This window comes from Triturus cristatus, chromosome 3_1, assembly GCF_964204655.1.
Source record: "Triturus cristatus chromosome 3_1, aTriCri1.1, whole genome shotgun sequence".
Classification (NCBI taxonomy): Eukaryota; Metazoa; Chordata; class Amphibia; order Caudata; family Salamandridae; genus Triturus; species Triturus cristatus.
The window spans coordinates 884,958,459-884,976,582 of NC_140583.1; positions in this window are offsets into that span (position 1 = coordinate 884,958,459).

Here is an 18,124-nt window from a genome sequence, read left to right on the forward strand (position 1 = left end):
CCTAAAAAAGTGGTGGAAGGCAGAAGTGGAGGAAAGTGGAAAATTCAGCAACACATTTCTTGTAAAACCAAATATGTGGTGTATGTTGTCGAATGCCCCTGCAAGTTAAAATATATAGGAAGCACTATTTGTGAAATCAAGAAACGCATCCTAGAGCACATCAGAGCCACGGTCAACATAGATCGTTCAAATGCCATTGCCAAGCATATGGAAAGCTCACATGACAGCAAATGGGAACTGCTACGCTACTATGCCATTGAACATGTGCCACCTTTGGATCGTGGAGGAAACAGAGAAAAACTCCTCCGCCAAAAAGAATCCAAGCATATTGTGTCATTCAGAACTCTGACCCCGTACGGACTCAACCAGGATGAGGAACATTTGTGAACTCTGTGGGTATAATTTTACAACATACCCCAGCCTTGCAGTCAAACAATAATACTGACCAATTGTAAAAAAACTTTCTCTTTGTTTATTTCAATGCAGGAGTTTTATCGGACTAATTAGGCACATTAACCTGAATATAAGCCAAACCCCTACTAGAAGGCGGACTTTGGCCTTTTTGTTTATTCACTTGTATCAGTTGAATTTGGTGTCAACATGTGCCTCCCCACCAGAGGGGTGTATTTTCTTTTTGTGATTTGTAGTTTCACATGAGACTTGTACATAGTGCTATTAACACCACTAGAGGGTTAATATGATATACACATATATCAAAATAATTTTCTTCTACTTGTCACACAAACATTTGCATTGAACACTATGCCTTATGTTTATCTGATTATTGTCAGTATTATTTGACTATCTACTGCGTTGCCTGTAGCGTTCCACTTATGGATTGTTATTATGTTTAACCTTTAAATTAGCATTCTCTCCGCCAGTTACCGGAGTTTAATTTTGTTTAATTTTGACAAATTTAGTTTTGTGTATTTACCAGCACAATTCGCAAACACACGCACTACAATGACCAGCATGCCTTGCAAGTGCTTAAACAGGAAGTAGTAGCATTAACTGACATAAATAATGTCTGACCACTGTGTTTGGTAACCCGTGATCAAGGTTCGAGTGAGAACCGAAACGCGTTGGGCCAGTGTTGTTGTTGACTGGCAGTGCTGTGCTGAAGAACTTTTCTTTTTGGAATAAAAAACGAACTGAAAATTCAACCTTGGATTCCGAGTGAGTGCGTGTACTCTTGACCTCTGGGCTCAGAGGTCTCCTGCTTCTTATATATATATCTATATATATATATATATATATATATATATATATATAATTTATAAATTGTTCTACATTTTTCAATATATTATTGAAACTAACATTTTATGTAAAATATATATATATATATGTGTATTACCTACTGGCGGTCGCCAGTAGGTAGTTATAGTTAGGACCACGTTTCCATAGGAAATCCGCAACATTCTATTTTGAATAACTTTGGCGCCGGTTGACGAATCCTCGCGAATTTTTCAAAATAGGTGGGGCGCTACGCTCCGCTCCTACCCTGAAAGTCTCGGGGGGATTCGTCAAGCGGGGGCTGAGATAAAAGGGGGGTCCCAAAACGCGTTTTTCCCATGCATTTTTCCATAGGACCTTTAGACACAGCTACAGCCCAAACGGCTGAACAGAATTACTTGAAATTTGGCAGAGAGGTAGTCCTCAGGTCAAGGAAGTGCCTTTTGTAGGTTTGGTGTAAATCTGTTCAGTAGATTCTGAGAAAATAGCCTTTAAATCAATATATATATCTGAGCCAGCTTACGGTGCGCTTACGGTGCGCTTACCGTACGCGTACGGTGGCGTGCGCGAGCTCGATTCTGATTGGCTGTTAGATCTTAGTAAACATTCGAATCGGTCGAAACCAGGAAGCGGCGGCCGCCATTTCGTGTGTTTCACTCAGAAAAAAAAGAGTGATATCTTGAAAAGGGGGCAAGGGAGAGAGTTACAGACCCCCTAACATTTGTAAGGGGGTCAAAAAAGGACAGAAAAGTACAAAGAAAACATTTATTGATTTTAAAAAAAATCGCGGGTACGCGTACGGTAAGCTCAACGTACGCGTACGGTAGAAAAAAAATAAAATAAAAGAAATGAAATGCAGATTTAAGAGTTTAGATATTAGGGGGCTCTAAAAAGAGCCGTTGTGTTTATGAAGTGATTTTTTAGTGGTACCTACAAGTAAGTACCGATGCAGAGTCTAAGGTTCAAGAGGAAGACTCTGTTCCCTTCATCATTGAAGTGCACACCATCTCCTCTATAAATGTCTTGCATGTCGTAACGCAAGTTGTTGTGGTAAATGGAACCCATACCATAGTCACGGAGGAAAGCAGAAACAGATTTGTTGACGTGCTTTCTTGCTTTGTCAATCTGCGGACAGAAATGATTGGACCAGTTCCATTTTTGCCTTTGGCATATGTTAGAAAACACAAAGGCAGTTTTAGGGAAAAGTGAAAACAGTTGTGCAAAGGTGTCCTTCATAAGCATTTCCAGACCTACCCCAGTCAAAGTGCCTAGGTCATTGCCACCACAGTGCACTATTATGAGGTCAGGGTGTTGGATTTGCATGAAGGATTTCACCAATGGCATCAATTGATGCCACTTTAACCCTCTCTGACCAATCCATTTAATGTCTACATTTGGCAAAGCAAGGTCTCTCACCATATCTGTTTTCTCTGCATACTTTTCACTCCAGAAGACATAGCTGTGCCCTACAATCCACATTGTGAACATCTTCAAAGGAGAACTGGATGCTCTCAGGAGGTGTAATTCAGTAGAATGGTAAAAAGAAATGAAAGACAGTTTGGAAATGGAGGCATACATATTTTATTTATAAAAAAAAGACCTGATTGGCTGTTTCATACCATTCTAGAATAAAAACTAGGCTGTATGTGTAAATTAATAGAAGCATGTTTTGTATTGGTACAGAAAAATGTGTTACCAAAGAACAGTACTATGGATTTGCTGTTAGGTTTGAAAAGTCAAGCACTCTTGCTCTGTGGAATTGAAACATTGTTTGGTGAACTTCTGACCTAACTCCACACAGCAGTGTTCCATGAGCTGTTGCTATGGTAGCAGGCAGAAGTCAAGTTGGGGGAAGGGTACTAGGCAGAAGTCAAGTTGGGGGAAGGGTACTTTTGGAAAAGGGTTGGTTTTCAACCAATAGAAATGTGTGATTACATTTGAAAAAAAGGGGGAAGCACTGAGATTTGAAATTAACTTGTATATGTGTGGAAAAAGAGAGGGAAAGTTTGCCATTATCTGGTTCTGCTGAGAGGAGAGAGGTGTAAAGAACAGAGATCCTGGCTCTGATAATCTGCTGTTTGAGTGCCACATTTCTTTCACAGCTAACTAATTTTAAAGGTGAGTTTAGAGTTTGAGAGGGGATGTATATGGTAAATTAAGAAATGAATAATAGAAATGGAATTCCTTTTGTTGAAGTTGTGTTTATCATTTTCTGTTTTGGGAGAAATTTAAATGTGAGGAACATGTAAAATAATATGGACTATGTTTTCACGATAAATTAAGGTGTACTGGTAAAAATAAGGAATACTTTAAGGGTTTGAGGTTGCACTCAGTAATGCAAATACATACAGCATCAGTAAGGTTGGTTGCCCTTGCTGGAGTGTAGGCAGTCACCCAGGTTACACATGGTGCTGGTCTGAAAAAGCAGTTTGGACATGTGCTTTTTTAAGAATCTAAAAAGTGGATTCAAAATGTGTCAGTCTGTAAAAGTGTTTATCACTTGCCAAAAAAAAGAGTAGTAAGTGTGCTTTCAAATTGGGAAAGAAATTTCGTTTTGTGACTAATATAAAAACATGACTCTGTGTGCAAAGAGGAATTACAGGCAGAGATTTATTGCGTATTGCTCTGGTGATTTCACAGTTGCATTAGATGGAAAGGGGGAGCCATTTTTTTGTGAAGAAGCAGACTCTTAGCACACACCCAGCTGCTTACCCTGTGGAATCATGCACAGTATTCACAAGCGAGTGGGGTTTGAGGTTTCAGTCAGTAATGCAAATACATTCAGCATCACTAAGGCTGGTTGCCCTTGCTGGAGTGTAGTCAGTCACCCAGGTTACACATGGTGCTGGTCTGAAAAAGCAGTTTGGACATGTGCTTTTTTAAGAATCTGAAAAGTGGATTCATAATGTGTCAGTCTGTAAAAGTGTTTATCACTTGCCAAAAAAAAGAGTAGTAAGTGTGCTTTCAAATTGGCAAAGAAATTTCGTTTTGTGACTAATATGAAAACATGACTCTGTGTGCAAAGAGGAATTACAGGCAGAGATTTATTGCATATTGCTCTGGTGATTTCACAGTTGCATTAGATGGAAAGGGGGAGCCATTTTTTTGTGCAGAAGCAGACTCTTAGCACACACCCAGCTGCTTACCCTGTGGAATCATGCACAGTATTCACAAGCGAGTGGGGTTTGAGGTTTCAGTCAGTAATGCAAAAACATTCAGCATCACTAAGGCTGGTTGCCCTTGCTGGAGTGTAGTCAGTCACCCAGGTTACACATGGTGCTGGTCTGAAAAAGCAGTTTGGACATGTGCTTTTTTAAGAATCTGAAAAGTGGATTCAAAATGTGTGAGTCTGTAAAAGTGTTTATCACTTGCCAAAAAAAAGAGTAGTAAGTGTGCTTTCAAATTGGCAAAGAAATTTCGTTTTGTGACTAATATGAAAACATGACTCTGTGTGCAAAGAGGAATTACAGGCAGAGATTTATTGCGTATTGCTCTGGTGATTTCACAGTTGCATTAGATGGAAAGGGGGAGCCATTTTTTGGTGCAGAAGCAGACTCTTAGCACACACCCAGCTGCTTACCCTGTGGAATCATGCACAGTATTCACAAGCGAGTGGGGTTTGAGGTTTCAGTCAGTAATGCAAATACATTCAGCATCACTAAGGCTGGTTGCCCTTGCTGGAGTGTAGTCAGTCACCCAGGTTACACATGGTGCTGGTCTGAAAAAGCAGTTTGGACATGTGCTTTTTTAAGAATCTGAAAAGTGGATTCATAATGTGTCAGTCTGTAAAAGTGTTTATCACTTGCCAAAAAAAAGAGTAGTAAGTGTGCTTTCAAATTGGCAAAGAAATTTCGTTTTGTGACTAATATGAAAACATGACTCTGTGTGCAAAGAGGAATTACAGGCAGAGATTTATTGCGTATTGCTCTGGTGATTTCACAGTTGCATTAGATGGAAAGGGGGAGCCATTTTTTGGTGCAGAAGCAGACTCTTAGCACACACCCAGCTGCTTACCCTGTGGAATCATGCACAGTATTCACAAGCGAGTGGGGTTTGAGGTTTCAGTCAGTAATGCAAATACATTCAGCATCACTAAGGCTGGTTGCCCTTGCTGGAGTGTAGTCAGTCACCCAGGTTACACATGGTGCTGGTCTGAAAAAGCAGTTTGGACATGTGCTTTTTTAAGAATCTGAAAAGTGGATTCATAATGTGTCAGTCTGTAAAAGTGTTTATCACTTGCCAAAAAAAAGAGTAGTAAGTGTGCTTTCAAATTGGCAAAGAAATTTCGTTTTGTGACTAATATGAAAACATGACTGTGTGTGCAAAGAGGAATTACAGGCAGAGATTTATTGCATATTGCTCTGGTGATTTCACAGTTGCATTAGATGGAAAGGGGGAGCCATTTTTTGGTGCAGAAGCAGACTCTTAGCACACACCCAGCTGCCTACCCTGTGGAATCATGCACAGTATTCACAAGCGAGTGGGGTTTGAGGTTTCAGTCAGTAATGCAAATACATTCAGCATCACTAAGGCTGGTTGCCCTTGCTGGGGTGTAGTCAGTCACCCAGGTTACACATGGTGCTGGTCTGAAAAAGCAGTTTGGACATGTGCTTTTTTAAGAATCTAAAAAGTGGATTCAAAATGTGTCAGTCTGTAAAAGTGTTTATCACTTGCCAAAAAAAAGAGTAGTAAGTGTGCTTTCAAATTGGCAAAGAAATTTCGTTTTGTGACTAATATGAAAACATGACTCTGTGTGCAAAGAGGAATTACAGGCAGAGATTTATTGCGTATTGCTCTGGTGATTTCACAGTTGCATTAGATGGAAAGGGGAAGCCATTTTTTGGTGCAGAAGCAGACTCTTAGCACACACCCAGCTGCTTACCCTGTGGAATCATGCATAGTATTCACAAGCGAGTGGGGTTTGAGGTTTCAGTCAGTAATGCAAATACATTCAGCATCACTAAGGCTGGTTGCCCTTGCTGGAGTGTAGTCAGTCACCCAGGTTACACATGGTGCTGGTCTGAAAAAGCAGTTTGGACATGTGCTTTTTTAAGAATCTGAAAAGTGGATTCAAAATGTGTCAGTCTGTAAAAGTGTTTATCACTTGCCAAAAAAAAGAGTAGTAAGTGTGCTTTCAAATTGGCAAAGAAATTTCGTTTTGTGACTAATATGAAAACATGACTCTGTGTGCAAAGAGGAATTACAGGCAGAGATTTATTGCGTATTGCTCTGGTGATTTCACAGTTGCATTAGATGGAAAGGGGGAGCCATTTTTTTGTGCAGAAGCACACTCTTAGCACACACCCAGCTGCTTACCCTGTGGAATCATGCACAGTATTCACAAGCGAGTGGGGTTTGAGGTTTCAGTCAGTAATGCAAATACATTCAGCATCACTAAGGCTGGTTGCCCTTGCTGGAGTGTAGTCAGTCACGCAGGTTACACATGGTGCTGGTCTGAAAAAGCAGTTTGGACATGTGCTTTTTTAAGAATCTGAAAAGTGGATTCATAATGTGTCAGTCTGTAAAAGTACTTTTCACTTGCCAAAAAAAAGAGTAGTAAGTGTGCTTTCAAATTGGCAAAGAAAGTTCGTTTTCTGTCTAATTTCAGAGCATGACTTTGTGTGCACACAGGAATTATTTTTAGATATTTAATTTGTGAAGGTGTTATTGTGATTTTCATTTATAGGAAAGGGTTTTATAGTATTTTAAGATTTCTAAAGAACATAAAAAATGTAGTAATATATTTAAATAAAATAAAGGAATTTTTTTTTAGTTTTTTTCAGGTATTGCTGAAGAGCAGTGAACAAACTTTAAGATGCCTACAAAATCCAGAGTAAAAAAAGACCACAAAAAAAACCTAAATTTGAAGACAACTGGAGGACCTAAGTTAGTTGGAGATGCTCATGTTGGGAAAAAGAAAAAATCTTCTGGTAAGCAGACAAAAGATTTTTTAAAGAACATATTTCTGAATTAAATACATATGAGTCTATACTCATTCAATGTGTTCATCCGTTCCAGACCATAGTACGTATGGAGCCCAAAACTGGTAAATTACCTCCTTCAGATTTACTGAGAGGTTTAAAAGGTAGAGTGGTGTATTTGCCCTTGGATTTGAAAAAAAATATGGAAACTATTGATGCGGATACTTTGGAAACTGAACCATTAATTATTCTGGTTAATGGTGTACCTACAAAGAATAAGAAGATTTGGCAGGAGCTGGTAGATGTACGGAAAGTACAAAGAGCAAATTTGTATTTGAAAAGGAATAACAAATGGTATGAATCAATTTATATAGAAGAAGAAGAAGAAGAAGATTTACAAGAAGACACAGAAACACCAACTGGACAAATTGAAAAAGTGGACAAGTCAAAGGAAGAAGAAATTTATGAACATTTTAGCATACATCCTCTTCATTCAAAAGAAGTTATGGGAGACAATATTGATCTGTTTCAGATGAAGAAAGCAAAAGGAACTCCCGTGAGTGTATGGGAGGAGAGCTTGGAAGCTCGATGTTTTCCCCAGCTGTTTCCTAAAGGAAAAGGAGGACGATACGATGAACGTCCAGAACAGATTCCAGCTTCTGAGTATCGAACTACAAGACTATATGCAGAAGATCCCAGATTTCGACAAAGTTTTCCTTATTTGTTCCATCTTTTATTTGAAAGCGACTTGTCTGCACTGTCTTATGCAGTAAATCACATTTTAAAAAGTGGAGTACATTTACAAAATGTGTCTGCTAAGGATTTTATGGAGAAAGTGCAGCACCGAGATGATCATTTGGAAACACAACTGATCAATCTGATGGCTTGTCAGCGTGGGACAAATGAATATTGGTACCGACGCCATGGTGAATTAAAATGCATGTTACGGAATTTAGGAACACCAACATGGTTCGTTACCCTAAGCTGTGCTGAGTACGCTTGGGATGATTTACTGGATTTTCTACGAGAGGCAAATTCAAACATTAAAAACATCGAATACAAGACAGCAGGAGAACTGTGCTCATTGGATCCGGTTAATGTTTGCAGATATTTCAATCATAGATTTGAGGCTATGATGTCCTTCATCTGCAATAAAAAAAATCCACCTCTAGGAGAAGTAGTGGATTTCTTTTGGAGAAAAGAGTACCAGGCAAGAGGTGCTCCTCATATTCATATGCTGTTGTGGATCAAGGATGCCCCAAAGTTTGGAACAGATGCTGATGAAGCAGTGTTATCTTACATTGAAGAATATGCAACATGTGCTATACCAAAAAGCACAGAAGAGAAAAAGTTAAAGGAGCAAGTTTTACGTTTCCAAAGTCATCGGTGTGGAAAATACTGTCGACGGAAATACAAGAGCAAAGATAAATACTACACTAAATGTCGATTTGGATTTCCTAGACCTGTTCTTTCAAATGGAAGAGTAAACAGTTTTATGTCATCTGTGAGACATACTATCACAAGAAAATCACCTAAGAATACCTACAACCTTAAAAGAAAAGAAGAATCAAAAAATATAAATGACTACAACCCAGTCATTTTATCCATGTGGAATGCTAACATGGATATACAGTATGTAGCTGACAATTCCATTGCTGTTGCTCGATATGTAACGTCTTACATTACGAAATCAGAAAAAACAGAATTGAAGGAAATGTGGGAAGAGATTTCTCACGAGAAGACTGTCAGTAAGAAGCTGTGCAGTTTCAGTTTAAAGATGTTATCGCATCGAGAAATTGGATCCTACGAATGTTCAGATAGGTTATCTTCTGCAAGTCTCTACTCGAAATCAAGAAGAATAATTTGGGCAAGTTTAGGCCTTGCAGCAATGAGAAATCGGGTACTGAAATCTGTTGGAGAAATTGAATATTTGGCCGAGAATGACCCAGAAAGTACAGATATTTTGAAATCAAACATGTTGGACACATATTACCCAAAGAGAAGTCATCATCTGGAGAACATGTGTCTGTATGAAGTGCTGCAGAACTACATTTATTCACGGAAAGCCGCAGAAGACATCAACAATGGAAAATATAAAGTCATTGGTGAGGAAGGATGTTTGGTGAAGCAAACAAAAGGAAGTTTGATAAATCACAGGAAGCTGAGTTGCGACAGTACTGACAAAAAGGAATTTTACTACTTGGCTCTTTTACAGCTGTTTAAACCATGGCGTACAGAGGATGAACTACTTGGAGAATTTCAAAGCTATGAAGATTCTTTTAATGCTTGCAAAGACAGCATACAATGCAGTACATTCTCAACTTATCTGCAAATGTTAAATGAAGAAATTGAACAGGAAACTACAATTGCAGCAGAAGTAGCTAGAGACAGTTCTCAGGACAGCCAAAGTTCAGGAACACTCAGTCAAGATCCCCTAGGACAACCAATCGTTGAAAATGAAGCATCAATAGCCATGAATGAAGTAGAAACGGCTATGAATCAAGCTCAAGAAGAATTTATAGACTTTCAAAATTTGGAAAGACAACTGAACAAAGAGCAGCAACAAATTTATGAAGAGATCAGAAACAAAATTGATCACGGATTTCTACATGAAAAAAAAGAGTGCTCATGCACATCATTTCATCCAATCAGGATGTATGTAAGTGGACAAGCTGGAACTGGAAAAAGTTTCTTAATAAAAGTCATCAGAAGCTACCTACAGCAAAAAACGGATTCTACTTTGTCTTGTTTGGTTACTGCTCCAAATGGGTTAGCAGCATATAACATAAAAGGAATCACCTTACATCGTTTGCTAATGTTACCAGTGGAGCATGAGAACAAAATACAATACAACAAGCTAACTGGAGAAGCATGCTTAGAAGTTTCAAGAGTATTGAAGAAGATGCAAGTTCTCATTATTGATGAGGTGAGCATGGTATCAAACTTAATGCTTGCCTTTGTGCATTTAAGAATGCAGCAAATTCTAAGGACAGACTATGACGTGTTATTTGGTGGAAAACATGTCATAGTTTTTGGGGATCTTCTACAGCTTACTCCAGTTAAAGGACAACCAGTGTTTAATACTGTGACACATGAAGACACAAAGAAGTCATTGGGAAGCATCGGTAATGCAAATATTTGGTCCTTCTTTGAGTACAAGGAACTTACTACTAATATGAGGCAAGCAAACGATGAAGAATATGGAAGTATTCTGAAAGATATCAGAATTGGACTACTCACTGAAGCTGGCACAAAAGCATTACAGAGTCGGTTGCTACATAATTTATTTCCAAAGGAAGAAATAGTTTCAGAGAAGATATACAAGAACATTGCAGAAAAGAAAAGTGTCATCTGCTTAATGCCAACTCTACGTGAATGCTCAATATTCAATGAGGAGCTTTTGAAATTGGAAAAGGAAGATATCAGGAAATTGGAAGCAGTGGACAAAATTGAGGATGGAAGAATTACTATCACATTAACAGGCACACTGAAAAATAAATTGGATTCACTAGAGAAGAACATTTCCAAAACAGCTGGATTAGAAAAAAATCTATATGTTTGCATGAACTGTAGAGTATTTTTAAGGAGAAATTTGGATGTTGAAAAAGGTTTAGTTAATGGAGCTATGGGAAGAGTTGTGGGTTTTATTAATTATCAGAAAAAAGATGGAATTGAATGTTTAAAAATAAAATTTGATCAGATAGAAGAAGTTAAAGATATTTGTCGTTGTTCAGTTCGTTTCATGCTTGTGAAAGACTTATATGTACGTAGGAAGCAGTTTCCGTTTTCTCTAGCATATGCTGTAACTATTCACAAGTCTCAAGGATTGACTGTAGATTGTGCATTTGTGAACATTGGTTCAACTGTGTTCAAAGAAGGTATGGCATATGTTGCTTTGTCACGAGTGAAAACATTATCAGGTTTATTCATGATAGACTTTGATGACTCAAAAGTTAGTGCTGATACAAATTGTGTAAAGGAGTATAATAGATTAAGAAGAAGCTATGCTCCTCATTTAGGTCAGTATCCTGTGTTGGAGAAACGTGTAGTTTCTCGTAAAAGGAGAAATGAGAATATCTGTAATGAAGATGTAGAGAGGAGGAAAAAAAAGAGGAGTGATGTAATTGCAAGCAAAAAGAAAAAGGAAAATGAAGAATAGGTTGTAGGATGTCATTTTGAAAATAGCACTGGTGTCAACTGCTACGCTAATGTAGTGCTGAATGTTGCATTTTATCTGGAAAGTGTGCAAGAGCAGATAATAGTAAATCAGGGAAAAAGATTCTGTTCTGAGTTGTCTCCTTTTTCAAAAGCTGAGTAATGATAAAACTCAAATAGAAAGTGCTACTGAAATTAGAAAACTTTTAGATGTATGTTCAGACGAACACAGTTTTCTCAAAATGTACAGCAAGACGCACAGGAATTCTTGATGTTTTTTCTTCAGGTACTGGAAGAAGAAGGGGTTCCCATTGAAAATGTATTTGGTCTCTTTTATAAATGGGAACATAGTTGTGAAAACTGTTATAATATATGTGGCTCTAATGTTGATTCTGAAAGGTTTATTTATTTAACATTGCCAGAAAGTAAAACAGTCACTTTTGCTAAATTAGTTAAAGATGCTAATCATAGCATGGAATGCAGTGAGTGTCAATCTGACATGTTTTCAACGTTAATTTTAAAGGAATACGGACAGTATGTAATTTTAATGATGCAACGCTGTAAAGCTGATGGTTCAAAATTAGATACTTTAATAAAGAAGTTTACAGGACAGCAATTATCAATTTCAGGAAAAACTTTTGTAACAGTTGCAATAATTTTCCATGATGGACCTACTGTAACTTCTGGTCATTACACAGTTTATCTTAAATGTGAAAAAGGCTGGACACTGTGTAATGATTCCCAATTGATTTTTAAGCAACGTTTGCCTTTTGATTTAGCAAATTCCTATCTAATCTTCCTGAAACCAAAATTTTAGAGAGACTTGGCAAGATCTGTACAAAACAATTTTACCATTTTATTGGATTACCATTGGAATTTTCAAAAAAAATGATTTTACAAATTATCATTTGGCCTAATGGAAAGGTAACCAATTGTAATGTGGACTTTTTCAATTTTTAATGAAACTTTGGAAAACCAAAAACTTAGAAAAAATCGGTAACATCTGCACAATTTAAATTTTGGAATGTTATTGGATTGCCATTGGAAATGTATTCCAAAAAGATTTTTAAAATTACTATTTGGCCATGTGGAAAGGTAAACAATTCTATTGTGGACTTATTTAATTATTAATTAATCTTTCGGAAACCAAAATGTTACAGACAATCGGTGAGATCTGTACAATTTAAACTTTAGATTTTTATTGGATTACCATTGGAAATTTAATCAAAAAAGAATTTTAAAATTACTATTTGGCCTAAAGGAAATGGAATCAGATGTATTGTGGAGTTATTTGAGATATATTTTTGTGATTATACTTCTGAAACAAAAATATCAGACGGTATTTTAAAGAAAGTATTGATATTAGATGATATTTTTTAAGAATATTATGCATTTCTATAAAGTTATGTTTATGCAAAAAGAGATTGTGGGCTTTTTTAAAACAATCTTTGAGATTGTTAATTTTTTTTTTTGCCCGCTGTTAAATGATGAATGCAATTGCTTTCACAATTTATAGTGAAATGCAATATATTCTGAAAACAGCAAAAAAAAGGCAACATTTTTTTTTGAAAAATATGTAAATATGTGTACTGTATTATAAAATGTTTTATTAAATATTAATACTTTTTTCTTTTTTTTCAGATTGAGATAGAAAATTTTCGAAAACTAGAGTGGGTATGGTAAGTCAAAAATTTCATGGTCCCTTTTTTCCACTTCTCCACAATCACATTTTCAGTTTTTCATTGTAGTCTCTCAAGGACCTTGTAATGTGATAATTGATTTTTAGTGTTTTTTTAAAAAAAAAATAATAATTACGCGTACCGTACGCGTACGGTAAAAAAAAATCAAAAAAAAGTTGAAAGGTAAGGTTGGCTCTTAAAAGAGCCGTTGTGTTCATGCAGGGACAGACGAAAGAAAGAATGGGAATATTAGTCGGTACGACAAATGTGCTGATCTATTTTATTGTTCACTAGGGAAATACTGGTCTCCCTATGACAAATTAGATCATGACAAGTGGCGCACCGTATTTCAACCCTCAGAAACCGAGGGTTAATTTCCAGAGGACGAGAAAAAGGAGATGCTCCCCCCACAGATGAAGGGCTCACCTGACCTGCCGAAGATGGACTCGGCCCTGCAGATGATGGACCAGGCTGAGCTGCTGTGGATGTGCTTGGTTGACTTACTGAAGGGTTACCTTCAGTATGTCGAGCATGTGTCCTTCCGTGTACATCTTTAAGGTGTCTCAACATGGTGTGATTCCCGAAGGAATACTTCTTGTTGGGATTCCCTCTTGAAAGTACACGCTTACACAGCTTACAAGTCACTAAGGGTGCATTTACCTTTTTCTTGCCCTCTGGAAAAGTAAAATACTCCCATATGAAAGAGGTCTTTTGTTTCCTCCTTCTCTGCCTCAAGGTAGTGCTGCTAGCCTCACTCTCAGAAGAGCTCTGCTGTTCTGCCATCGTATCACAAAGACAACCCAGCTCCTTCTCCTAAGGGATCACAAGCAGAAATGAGGGGAATGGGTGTGGTGTAGGAGAGTTCTAGAACTGAAAGTTGTAAAAACCAATCAAAAGTCTTGTTTCTTGATCACATGATCTACCGTGCGCGTACGTTATGCTTACGGTGCGCTTACGGAGCGCTTACGGCAAAAGTACGCATGCGCGTAAAAAAGACACGCGCACGCGCGCATGCGCAAAACAGGCACGCCCCTTCACTTCCGCGTAACGTGCGCGTGCAGCGTACGCGTTACGCGCTGTGCGCGCGTGACGTGCGTCTACGCAAATTGCGTAAATGAACGCAAACAGCGTAGAAATCTAACGTAATTAAAGCAAGACGTGCGCTTACCGTACGCGCACGTTAAAAAAAAAAAAAAAAAAAAAAAAAAATATGTTATACTAATAAATCTTACCTGTTTATTTTATAAAAATGGTAAAAAAAAACATATTGTAGAATTTTTAAAATTTAACCATAGTCTTTAAAAAAGGATAGAAAATTAAAATAAAAATATGTAAAAAAAAAAGAAAAAAAAAAAAAATTTGCATTTAAAAAACCTTGCAAATTCACTGAAAAAACCATGGGTTTCACTCACGTTATAGTTAGGAATTAGCATTTAAAAAACCTTGCAAATTCACTGAAAAAACCATGGGTTTCACACACGTTATAGTTAGGAATTAGCATTTAAAAAACCTTAGAAATTCAATGAAAAAACCAAAGGTTTCACACATGTTATAGTTAGCTGGACATTTCAATCGTAAAAAACCAATGAAATTTCCCCGTTATAGTTAGTTCAGCTAACTATAACTCGCGCGCCCGCAATGCACTACTGATGACGTCATATATTACATCACTCATGACATGGTCACTGACATCACTCATGACATCACTGATGACATCTCAAATGACATCACTGATGACATCACTGATGACATCATCCTTGTGATAGAGTGGCAGACCTCCTCTTCCCCTAATATAACCTTTGATACACACATTCAAAAATAGAAACTAAAATGTTCAAAATAATGAACATACCAATATCAGTTACAACAACCTATTCAGTAATTCTAAGAACCACATACACATACAGTCATTCACCAACAGTCCTCTACAGTCACTCATACATGTACTCACTCATCATATGTATTCATACACCTATACATCCTGTTACACAACGCCACTCATCCATAGAGTTACTCACACACATAGTCACTCATGCTAATAAAGAATCAAACATCCATTTATTAGTTTATACAGTTATACACACACCACCACACTTACTTCTACGGAAACTTACACATAGTTAGTCTAAAAAACAATCACTTATAGAAACACATACTTATTCATACAGGAACTCTTTCAATCTCTCACTGTCACATATACTCACTTATATACACCAATAGTCACATATACTAGTTTAATAGATATGTAGTTACTCATAAAGACACTATAGAGACAGTCATTCACTCACTAACACACCCATGCACACACTCATCCACCCATACAGTCCTGCACACATGCTGTATTCAACACATACAAACAGTGAGCCACTCATTCATGCACCTATGCACTAAGTAATACCCCCCACCGAACCATACAGAAACTCAGACACTCATACTGATAAAAAACCAACAAATAACCTATATAGACACTCATGTAGCTACTCACCAACCCATGCAGCCACTTATACACAAAGTGAGAAACTGATACAGATATTTTCATATTTAAACATTACTCAGTAAGCCATGTATTCACTATGATACACTTAATCAGTCAGTTACACAAATTTTTTTTTTTTAAAAAGCATCCATTTAGACACTTATATACCCATTTATTTTTCCATTGACCTTGAGATATACATAAATATAAAATATATTTAATTTTCAGAAAAAAACACAATCACTGGATGATGTCATCAGTGATGTCATCAGTGATGTCATTTGAGATGTCATCAGTGATGTCATGAGTGATGTCAGTGACCATGTCATGAGTGATGTAATATGTGACGTCATCAGTAGTGCATTGCGGGCGCGCAAGTTATAGTTAGCTGAACTAACTATAACGGGGAAATTTCATTGGTTTTTTACGAGTGAAATGTCCAGCTAACTATAACATGTGTGAAACCTTTGGTTCTTTCATTGAATATATATATACACAAGGTCAATTAATGGATGGTATAGTGGTATGGCAGCAGTTCTGGGAGCTCTGGACATACCCACTGGGGTAAGATATTGTTTTTTGCGGGCACAGCAGCACCCACAATGGTTTGATTATGGAGGACTACAACTACCAGGACCCAACTATGCACATATGGCGGAACATTTAAGATGCGTATGTGGTTTGCCTCACTGCTGTTTCTAGCTAGCCAGTGAACAAGGGCAGTGCATGTCCAAAACGCGTCTGGCTTTATTTGTGCTGGGGGCACCAGGCTGTTTGCTGTTGCAGTCCTTGATTAAATATCTCAACTCGCCATGGTGTGTCTTCTTCATTCTGAGGCAACATTTCTTGTTCTACTATGTAGCAGCTTGCCCGAGCCGTGAGGTAGCCACACTACTCATCAAGCGGGCCCACAGCATTGGAAACAAAGAAAGGCTGCAGGAACAACGAGGCCAATCAATGGATGGTATAGTGGCATGGCAGAAGTTCTGGGAGCTCTGGACATACCCACTGGGGTAAGACATTGTTATTTGCGGGCACAGCAGCACCCACAGTGGTTTGATTATGGCGGACTACAACTACCAGGACACAACTTCGCACACGCTCATTTGGGTGGAACATTTAAGATGTGGATGTGGTTTGTCTCACTGCTGCTTCCCGCTAGCCAGTGAACAAGGGCAGTACTTGCCCAAAACGCGTCTGGCTTTATTTGTTTTTGGGGCACCAGGCTGTATGCTGTTGCAGTCCTTGATTAAATGGCTCAACTCACCGTGGTGTGGCTTCTTGTTCTAATATATAACTGAGTTTAGAAGTTGAGTCAGACCCAGAAGGTACTGGAAGCAGTAATTTCAATCGTAAAGCTCCGACACCAGTTCAATAATCCGTTTTTTTACGGATAGAACGAATCGTGAGTCTATGACCACGGCCATCCCGCCCAGAACTAAAAAGCAAAGGAAGAGGTCAAACAGAAGGCGAAGAAAGGGCAGAGATGGGGAAAGCGAGGCACACAGAACCACAAAAACAACCTACAGAAGAAACAGATGGAGGTAAATACAAACAGAGACACTGACAACACAGTAATCAATCTATCTACAATGGCTCTGAACCAAGAGGAGCAACATATTGTGTCATTAGGGTTGTCATTCTGTGCCAAAACAAACTTTGACTATACACAAACGAGGGTAGACTTCTATCAATTTATGCGCAAGCTGAAATTGCAAAAACATTTCTTCAATGTAACTAGGAATGCGAATGAACAGGAGACAGTATCTACAAATTTTGGGAGTCTCTGTGTGGCAGACATTAGCCTCCTCAAAGATTTGGCAGAAGTAGATTGCAAAGATCTACTATGTTTCTCCAATAGAAGTGGCAATAAGATCGGATCTGAACATTTATGAAAGTGTGCGTTCACCCTTCAGACCTAAATCAATCTTTACCCCGATGATGTGAAAAGAAGGATTAGGCATCTTTGCGGATAATGTAGTCAAGGATTTAAAGGAACTGGCGAAACTTAGTAGCAAGGATTTCATAAAGACAAATCACAACCAAAGGGTACAATATAACAACCTTGTACAAAAAATCTAACTACGAAAGGATATTGTGGTCCGATGGTCCAACAAGGGCGGCAATGTAGTGTTGTGACCTCTAGACAAATATACAATATGGAGGCACACACACAACTCACAAGATAGAGAATGCTACAGCCGCATAAGTACCACCTGTATCATGGGAGTCAAAGAAATGTTTCATAAGTCACAATAGGAATGGAGAGTTGTTGGGCTTATCTCCAAACAAGAACTAGATTTCCTTAAAAAAGACTATCTCGTAATGCCTTAACTCTAACTTATACCCAAGATACACAAACATGCCCAGTGCCCCCCAGGAAGACCAATCATATCCGCAATCGGAGGACTTTTTGAGAATACATCGAGATATATAGACTTCTTTCTCCAGCCCTACATCTATGAACTCCGAGTTTACATCAGGGATACAGGAGATTTTTTAACAAAAATTTATGATCGTACATGGGGTGACAATTTTTTATTTATGACATTGGATGTCCAGACATTGTACACCAGCATAAGACACCAGGATGGCTTGAATGCACTGAGCTATGTTCTGGGGAAACGGCCTATTGGTTTACACCAACACACCATGATGGT